Genomic DNA, 9086 nt, shown 5'->3' with positions numbered 1-9086 from the left:
TTTTTTTTTTTTTTTTTTTTTGATACCGGGTCCTTGCGCCTACAAGGCAGGCAGTGAAACCACTGAGCTAAATCCCTGACCCCTAAAAAATGAATGATAAATATTCCTCCAAAACCCAATATTCTTCCTACACTCATAGTAATCACAAAGCCAACACTCTTACTTCACCAGTAGAAGCCCCGCTAGATCGCCCCGGCTAGATCGCGGAAGCCAAGCGCTCTACGCACACCACAAATCTGTGGCAAGCTCCTGCGCATACACCACAGCATGTGTAGGAATCCCAGCCTCACTGCAGAACTGCAGTCTGACTCCAGTTTCTCAGCCCTTGCTGTATCAACTCATTTTGATTTTTTTTAAACAGTAGATCTGGTTTAGCTGCTAAAAAATGAAGGTTCAATACATAACACGAAAACCAATTTTCTAAATTGAAGCACACACTGTCAGACATAAACTGTAATAAATGGGTACTATTCAAACTTGAATAAAAGCAATCCTAACAGTAGTGTACCACTTCTCTTTTGAGCCAGAAAAAGAAATAAAATAAACTATTTTAAGGACAATGAATAATGTAATGAGAATGCAGGTTAACATTGAAGCAACAGTTCCTTTTTTTTTTTGAGATAGGGTCTCACTATGTAGTTGAGTCTGACCTGGAACTCACATGTAGCCCGGGCTGGTCTTGAACTCACAGCGATCCTCCTGCCTCAGCCTCCAGAGTGCTGGGATTACAGGTGTACGCCACCATGCCCAGCTAAGCAACAGTTCCTTTAACATTGCATGATTTCAAAAACCAGGGAAGATATTTTTATGTAGTGCATTCTGTCTGCTAATATTTGGCCCATAGACAGTTAATATCAGAAAACATCAGGAAATGGTCCATTTAAGAATAAATAAAATAATGATAATTATCAAATTATGTTTAGAATTCTCTTGTAGCTATTATCTGCTTTGAGTTTGACAATTTATATTGATCTTAGTAAATTTATTTCTCAGAATCTCCGAATACATTGTGGGGCTTAGGTCATCTTCATGGTTCTGTAGGCCACATACTGCTACTGTTGATTTGAAAATCTTAGTATTTCTGTAAGAAGGGACCCTACTTTTCCTATACAACCCATCTAATGGGCAGACTGGGCTAAATATAATATTTGTTGCTGTATCTGTTTAATACAAGGTTTAATTTTGACCATGTTTCTAAGTACAAAGGTCTTAAATTGCTCTCCATTTACTACCATGTAAATGTCATTCTCCTTAGCCTGACATTCAAGACTTTTGATGAGCTTTCCAGGTTCCAATCTATGGTTCTGTATTTAGTTTCCATGACTTTATTCATTCTTGCATTCATGTGTTGACTTATCAAGACTCAATGTAAGCCCAGTACTCTGCTGTTTTCCCCAGAACTATTAAGAAAAGCGGTATGAACTTATCTTAACCTGCCCGTGTTAGATGTAAACTGAGGCACTTGCCACATCCCAGGCATCTCTTTCTGCCATTCTTGCCTTTGCCAATCATTTTTGCCTCCAGCCTCCATATTCTCAGATTCATTCATACCCCTTTCCTGCTTTACTCTGTGTTACCAAATATCCAAGATTTTCTCGTACCCTTTGGAGCGGGTGCTGACAGTAGGCATTGATGAAAGTTTGGAGGACAAAAACAGGAAGATGGTTCAATTATCTGTCATTGTGTACTCATCAATGCTGGATCTTGTGTCTGCTTCCCACCTGGCAACCCCTGCCTCCACGACTCCATCTTCTGCAAGCCCACCTCTCTCCACTGGCCCTGGCTCCTCCACTCCAGGAACGATTCCCTGCCCGGGTCTCTCCGGGCCCAGAGGGGCAGTGGCCTTCTGGTCTTGCTCATGCAGAGCCACTGCAGCATGGTTTGTGCCTCAGCTCTCCAGCACCTGTACGACTAGAGTAGTTTCTCTTTTTCTGATTGGGTCATGTTCTTCTGAAATACGCCTTCTCTTCCTTGGGTTGTCCATCACAGATATATATCAGTATTTCATTCACCCTTCAGGGCACAAGTCCAATCTACCTTGTAATGTTTTCACAGACTTCTTCATCCCTCAACTATAAAACTGGAAATGCTCTTGACTTAGCCTTTGAAATTCCTAACATTTTGCTTGTAGCTCTGGTGATACTTGCAACATTCTAACTCACTTGACTAATGTGGTGGTGTCTTCGCCCTTCAGGCAGAGGTATGCTCTAGAATGAGTGAGGAATCACATTTGCAATGGGAGATTTATCGTAAAGATTACTTAAAGATGCTCAGTAAATATATTGTGTTCTCTTAAATCCATTGGTGAATATTATTAACTGTTTTAGAGAGATTGAAATACCTGCACTATACTTATAACCACAGTGCTGAGAAATCAATTTGCAAGACAAAATAGGCTGCATATTACACATGTAAAGGTGACATGACTGCTAGAAAACATATAAATAATGAGCAGGCATTAATATAATACCAAAAGTCCAGGAGGTTCATATTTTCATTATTCTGAGACATTGTCAATTATAGATGTCTTCACAATGAATGAGTGTAAATAACCCCTCAATTTCTCCTTTTAACTACCAGACATACATCTATCTATTCCTGATGCATTTTATTATTATTCAGCCTTCTACATGTTTATAATTATGTTATTCCTACTTAGAATGATGTCTAAGTGTGGCTGTCAGCATGAATGTCAACTCAATAGCTATTTCACTATTTTCCAGTATGAAAATTGTTCTTTGACTGGGCTATTCCTGGGCTTTGGAGGGACTGCCTTTGCATGTAACTCTGAGGCTTACACTAATAGCATGCTTGTGATGGCTTTGCTCAGAAAACAAAACAAAACGAAACTCTTCCATTGTTAATTTCAATGTGCCAGCATCATCTCTCTATGTCTGACACTTTCTAGCACTGCACAGTGATGCTCAGCTGTTGGAAGCCAGGCTGCAGCCCATCCTTCTGGAATCACTGCATGCAGCCTCTCCCTTCAGGATGCTGTACAACTGGTGCTGTCAGCAACAATTTCATGATGTTTTGGTTAAAACAGGATTCTGGTGAATACTGAAGTGGATCACCTAAGTGCCAAAGGGCTTCTTATCAACTTCTTGACAATGATAACAGTGCTCAAGCAATGCCTAAGTGACTAAAGGAATGTCTGATGTACCAGTGGTTGAAGTTGGAGGCCTGAGCATCCACAGGTGTGACTGTAAATTTGACATCTCTGGCTCCAGACTAATTTTCTTCGGCCAGATTTTTAGCCTCATTTGCACCAAATCCTGCAGTCACAAAACCCAGGAAGTCAGGTCAGACCATGCTAATGGAGAGGACAGCCCCTTTCCTCACAGATACTAAAAGCTCTGTTGCTCCCATTCAAACCTTGACAGAAGAACCTGGTCCTGTTTATGTCCCAAGCACAATGGTAGGATTAGTGGTTGGAAGCTTCCCATGTAGGCTGTGAGTGGCTGGAAGTTTTGTCTGGAGACATGCTTATTGCTCCAGCAGGGGTCTCTGCTTCAGTGGGCTGCACCAACTCTGAGCGGATCTTTGCACCTCAAAATATGGGAGGGGGGAGGAAGCACTGTCATTATTTAGGAGCCCATTAGATATGAAAAAGTCATAGATGGCATCCCAAGATCTACTGAACCAGTGTCTGAGTTTTAGCAACACTTAGATAATTTGTTTGCCCATTCAAGTTTGAGATGCATTAGCCTAAATAAGGTACCAGGTGAGTACACCAGAATTACCACCTTTCCTTTCCCTAACTGGCAGTGGGAATTCAGTGCTTGTAGTGGATATACAGCTGGATAAAGAAGTTGCATTCACACTCATTTGTCTCATAATGTGAGAACTCCAACAAAGAGGGGGACAGAAGCCAAGCACAAAGATTTGAGGGACATTGTTCTATCAACTCCGCAGGGAATGGTCATCTTGTCAGAGTGAGGAGTTGGTCGGGAGATTTTCCATGATCTTCTTTGAAGACCAGCACAACATAAGAATGACGTCAGTGCTGGCTGACAATTGAAGGTAGCACATGGGTAGCATCCAGCTGATGGGCAGGACGTTTGCCTGCCTCAAGGTGGGAAGCCTGAGAAACCCAGCCCTGTAAAAATCATACACGGCATACTGGTATGGCATCCTTCCCGAATATCTAGCCAGGAAAGAAGGCCCAGACAGGAGAGTTATCAGGACTGAAAGGGGTGGTCCAGGAGCTGATGCTGAGAGTTCATTCCAAGACGGGAGTCGCCGGATTGGTCTGTCCAGTTACTACTGCTCCTTCTGTGATCTCCCGCCACCCCCAGAAAGCTATTTGTGACTTCCGAATTTCAGTACACCTTTAAACAGTACTGTACCCATTTTTGTGACCATATTGATATATGCATTTTTTTTTCTGCTATACAGAGCAGTCCATCACACTGTTTCTCTGAGTTCACTTCTATTATTCAATTTTTTCTTTTTTTGTTACCTTCATTGTTCCCCATGGCTTTATACGGAGGTCAAAGTATCTCCTCTTTGATAAACAGCAATGGAGCTATGACTGACACAGGACAACGTGTCTCATCTACGACAGTGTATTTGCCCACAACATTAAGAACAGAACACAGATATCTCTATTTCATCGTAGGACTTTTGAATATTGACAGCTAGTCGTTTCATCATGTACTTCAAATGTGCAGAAGTTGGGAGACCAACATACTTAAGTTATGAAGCATGGGAGCAACTTTTTTCCTGAGAGATATGTTATTTTGAAAACTGTAATTTATTTTGGCCAGCTCAGCAGGAAGGATCTTTTCCCAAATTCACTTCCTTTGCTCCTTTATTATTTACCCAAAATATCTGACTCCATATACTTACTATCTATTCAGCAACTGATGGAGTGTTTAGTGGCTGGTATGAGTTTTTAAACAAAGATAAAAACTTTGAAAATGTATGGAAGTTAATGAGAGTGATTTAAAACATAATTAGCATTTAAAAACAGCCTGAGGGTAAAAGTTCTCTTTTCTTTTTGTAGAGCTGAATAAAATGAAATCTACTAATATTATCTGTGATGGAAGACATCTGGCAAATGGTGACTTTCTCTGGGAGGTGAGGATGGTGAAAGATTCTTGCCCATCTGAGTGCCCCCCAACCTGTGGTATCCAAATCTTGCCACTGAGATGTTGCCATCCACCAGTCTCTAGTAACAGGAGTGTGTGCTAGAGGCGTGATGTTGCTATTCTACTTGTACAAAATGCAGATGATATTTAGGTTTCTAGTTTGCATAAGCTACAATGACTATACTTCATTTTTTAACATATTGCTGCAGTTAGAAGAAAAAATACCTCTACCTAAGATTTATCTATGTATTATATCTTTTAAAACATTAATTGCATTAAGATCAATTTTAGGTTTATAATTTATGTAAAATATATAATATGTAAATAAATGTGCAAGATACAATGCAAGTATAATTGTATGTAGCATTATTATACATATCTCATGTGTTTACATAGTGAAAGAACAGTAACCTATACGATTTAGCATCTCTTCACACAGTTACCAAATAGGAATACCAAAAATAATGCTTTGAAGACACTTTCTCCCCCACCATATATTTCTTCTTTTTTAAAAAATGTCTAAAGCCTAGCAAATACAGACTACAAACCATTACTAAAGGAAAATGAAGTGTTTCTATTCTGGTGTGGCCACAGCCACTTTGATAAACACACAAGACATGATAAAAATATGATGAATGTTTAAATTGTAAAAATTTTAGTACAGCCACCAACACATTGCCATTAACCCCCCTCAAAATACTCCTCCTCCTTGAACACACTTATGCTGTCACTCTTGCCTCTTTCTGAGGCAGTTCTGGAAGTCTTGCATGAGTGTCTTCAGCTGTGGTGTCCTGGCTGCTTAGTGTTCTGAAATTGATTCAGAAACTTTTCTCTTTCATGGCCATTTTGACTTAGGGGATGAGCCAGAGGTTGTACAGTGCCAGATCCTGGGGGACACACCATGTTTTTCTGAGCCTGCCTCTCCGTTGCATGGCACTCCACAGCAATATTTACTGTACTTTTGATTACACCTTGCAAAAACACAAAAGAAGATTTCCAGAACTCCTTCAGAAAGTGGCACGGATGATGGCATGTGTGCATTCAAAGTGAAGGGGAGGAATTCTACGGGGGATTAATAACAATGTGTCTTTTACTGTAATATATTTCAAAAAATTTAAACAGACACTAGATTTTTTTGTCACCCCTTTTATATGGGAGCTCCTGTAAGAGGTTGTTTGGGGTTTTGGGGGTGCATTTCATGAGTTACAAGGAGCTCCACTGGTAGACTAATGTTGGTCACACTCACTTTACAAACGTGTCCAGCCAGATGCCAAGCATAAATTTCCATGACTTATAAAAGCAAAGCACCACACACACACACACACACACACACACACACACATACCCCACAGAAGAAAGAAAGTCTTAGTCCCAGGAAGATGCCAAAGAAGGAAAGATACAAAAACACACTGCCAACCGTCCCTGTCTAAGAGTGTCCTTCCTTCTTGCTTAGCCTCTGATTCGATGTTGAGAAAGCACATTCTGACTCCAAGGAGTCTGCCAGGCCTGTGAAAATGATTTCCCTCCTCCACTTGGCAGTGCGGTACATACGAGCATGGCTTATGGGTCATGAGAACAGGTAAAGTCAGACTACACCAGAAGTGCTTTTAAACTTTTTAACACAAGGAAAATCTCACTTGCCCGGCATCACCCCCTACCGTGAGGTTTCTCTTCTACACACGCGTACTCACACATGCAGAACTTCTGAAACCTCCTGTTAGGAAAACAGAAAACACTCACTTTTTTGAGGATACAGAATGAGAATGACTAAAATTGACTATAACACACTTCAACATTAACATATCTGTCAGATTTAGGATTTTTTTAAATTTAAAAGATTGTCAAGGATGCTGAGATCAAGAGGCAAACTGTTAGATTCCAGAAGATCAAGCAATTTTAGCAGACGTCTGATTGCCATGTCCCTTCGACTCAGGTCCTGACAGAGGTGCTGAGTCCAGGCTGAAATCTGAGTAGGAAAGGGAGGCTCTCTTACCATGGGAACAAAATTTACCAAGTCACTACTATTGTTATGTTGCCCTCAACTGCACCATATTCAGGTGATAAATTATTGACTCTGACATTTCACAACACTCACAAAGTACTTTGGTAAAAGAACTCGATTCCTTTATCTAAATGGGCAATTTCAAGACAATAAGCTCTATTTGAAGAGGATTAAATTCCTGAGAGATCTGTTAAACAAGACCCAATTAAAAATTGTAGGCTTTCTGATATTGGACAGTTGCAGAAGCAGTAGCAGTAACTCTATCCTGTTTAATTTAGATTAGCAAGTTGCTAGTTGTGTGTGTGTGTGTGTGTGTGTGTGTGTGTGTGTGTTAACTACTCTGGCTTCCTACAGTAGGTTCAGCCCTTTTTAGGCCTTGAAGCTTTTTTTAAAAACTATTTTCAAAAGGGGAACTCATAAGGATGCTTAGAAATGCTTTGGTGCCCAACCTACAGGGGAACAGATGTGAACTTGTGTGACATCTAAAGCCCAAAGAACCAAGAAGTTCAGAATGAACGTGTGTAGTCCCTAAGACTTCCGTTCTCCAGCAGGTCTCATTTAAAGCCAGTTAAATGTCTGTTTGTCTTTACCAGAAAGGACCAGAACAGACTTACTGCTTGCAGTCAACACAGGGACACATTTAATTCTGCCCACCATATGAATCCTTTGGGAAAGGAAAGTTGTGCACTCCTTCTTCATCCACATTCAGGGTAATAATGTGATGGACAGAAGCCAGTACAGACCTGCTCCACATTTTGTCTAAAGGATGGGAAAGGAAGATGGATCCTTCACGAGGGAAGAGGATGGACTGGCCAATGACCAATCATTTAAAGACACATTTTGCTCCCCAAGAGGTGATTTGTTAAAAGGACCTGAGTGGCTTTAATACACAACACAGCTGCAAAAATTGATCAGGGAGTTTTCACTCTACTGGAAAAGGCAGTGCATCTGTGTTTTATACTGTGTTCTTATAAGGAGCATAAAATTTCGAATTTATAGCTTTACATGGTTCATTTAATCCACCAGGCTAGTTTATTGGCTCTGTGTGGAAAGTCCTGAACTATTTTTCTTATAGTGATTGTTGGAACTAGTGGGTTTTTTTTTTCCTGTTACCAATGTTTAGAATCAATCAATTGGTAGAAGATCAGAATTAAGACAAGAATGGAAATCAAGAAAAATCTAAAAGGGCTAAAGGTATGATCTGAGAACTCCTCCAATTCTCCTGGGATGCTTTAAGCTAATGACTAAATGGATAAGCTGAAATGTACTTGCATGTACTTAATTATATAGATTTCCTTTTCTTTTCTGATGTTCACTTCATTTTGACAAAGATAGTATAAGTGCATCATGAAAAAAAGATACAGTGAACATCTGTATCTATATCTGCCTGAAATTTCTACTGCCCTCAGTGTAGTGCTTAATAAAATGTTGTTGCATGAAAGAGCCTTACAGAAAGAATTCTGTTGCCACAGTCAATCTATCTGTGTGGAGGTGGCGGGACTTTTTAATGTTTTCTTTCTTCAACTAACTTATAAACTTTCAGGAAAGTAGGGAAGTAGTGAAGTGATTATATATCTATGACTTCTGTATATTTTTAAATCTGCATCTCTGAAATATAATACTGAAAGGAAAGTTTGTAATTTGAGAAAAACAAGTACATAAGTAAAGCATCTTGTTCATTTAACCAGAAAATATATACAACGTAGTGGAAGGAATGCATTATTCCAACCATTATTATTTCTACGAGGGAAAACAGTGTGGAACCCAGCTGGCCTGTAACCACTAATGAGTTCAGTTCATTTATCTCCAACTGAGGTTCATTATTAACATTTTCTAGGTGTCACCACAGCCAGCTCTAGTTACTAGACAAAGCACTTCACACTGAAATATACAGTTGGTTCTTTTTATTCACAATATTTTTGTTCTATAAAGTTCCTGTGGATGTATGAATACCAAACCATTGCTTATAGGGGGAACATATATATATATAT

General features: G+C 39.8%; 1 protein-coding gene across 1 annotated transcript in view; it reads right to left on the bottom strand.

The window, feature by feature from the left end:
• The window catches only part of Chst9 (carbohydrate sulfotransferase 9), a 212606-nt gene that overhangs the window by 151799 nt on the left and 51721 nt on the right, over window positions 1–9086 (bottom strand). The gene's annotated exons all lie outside the window — the stretch shown is intronic.

Source organism: Fukomys damarensis, unplaced genomic scaffold, assembly GCF_012274545.1.
Source record: "Fukomys damarensis isolate Sample0158 unplaced genomic scaffold, DMR_v1.0_HiC HiC_scaffold_30, whole genome shotgun sequence".
Classification (NCBI taxonomy): domain Eukaryota; kingdom Metazoa; phylum Chordata; class Mammalia; order Rodentia; family Bathyergidae; genus Fukomys; species Fukomys damarensis.
This window is presented reverse-complemented; position numbering and strand designations above follow the sequence as displayed.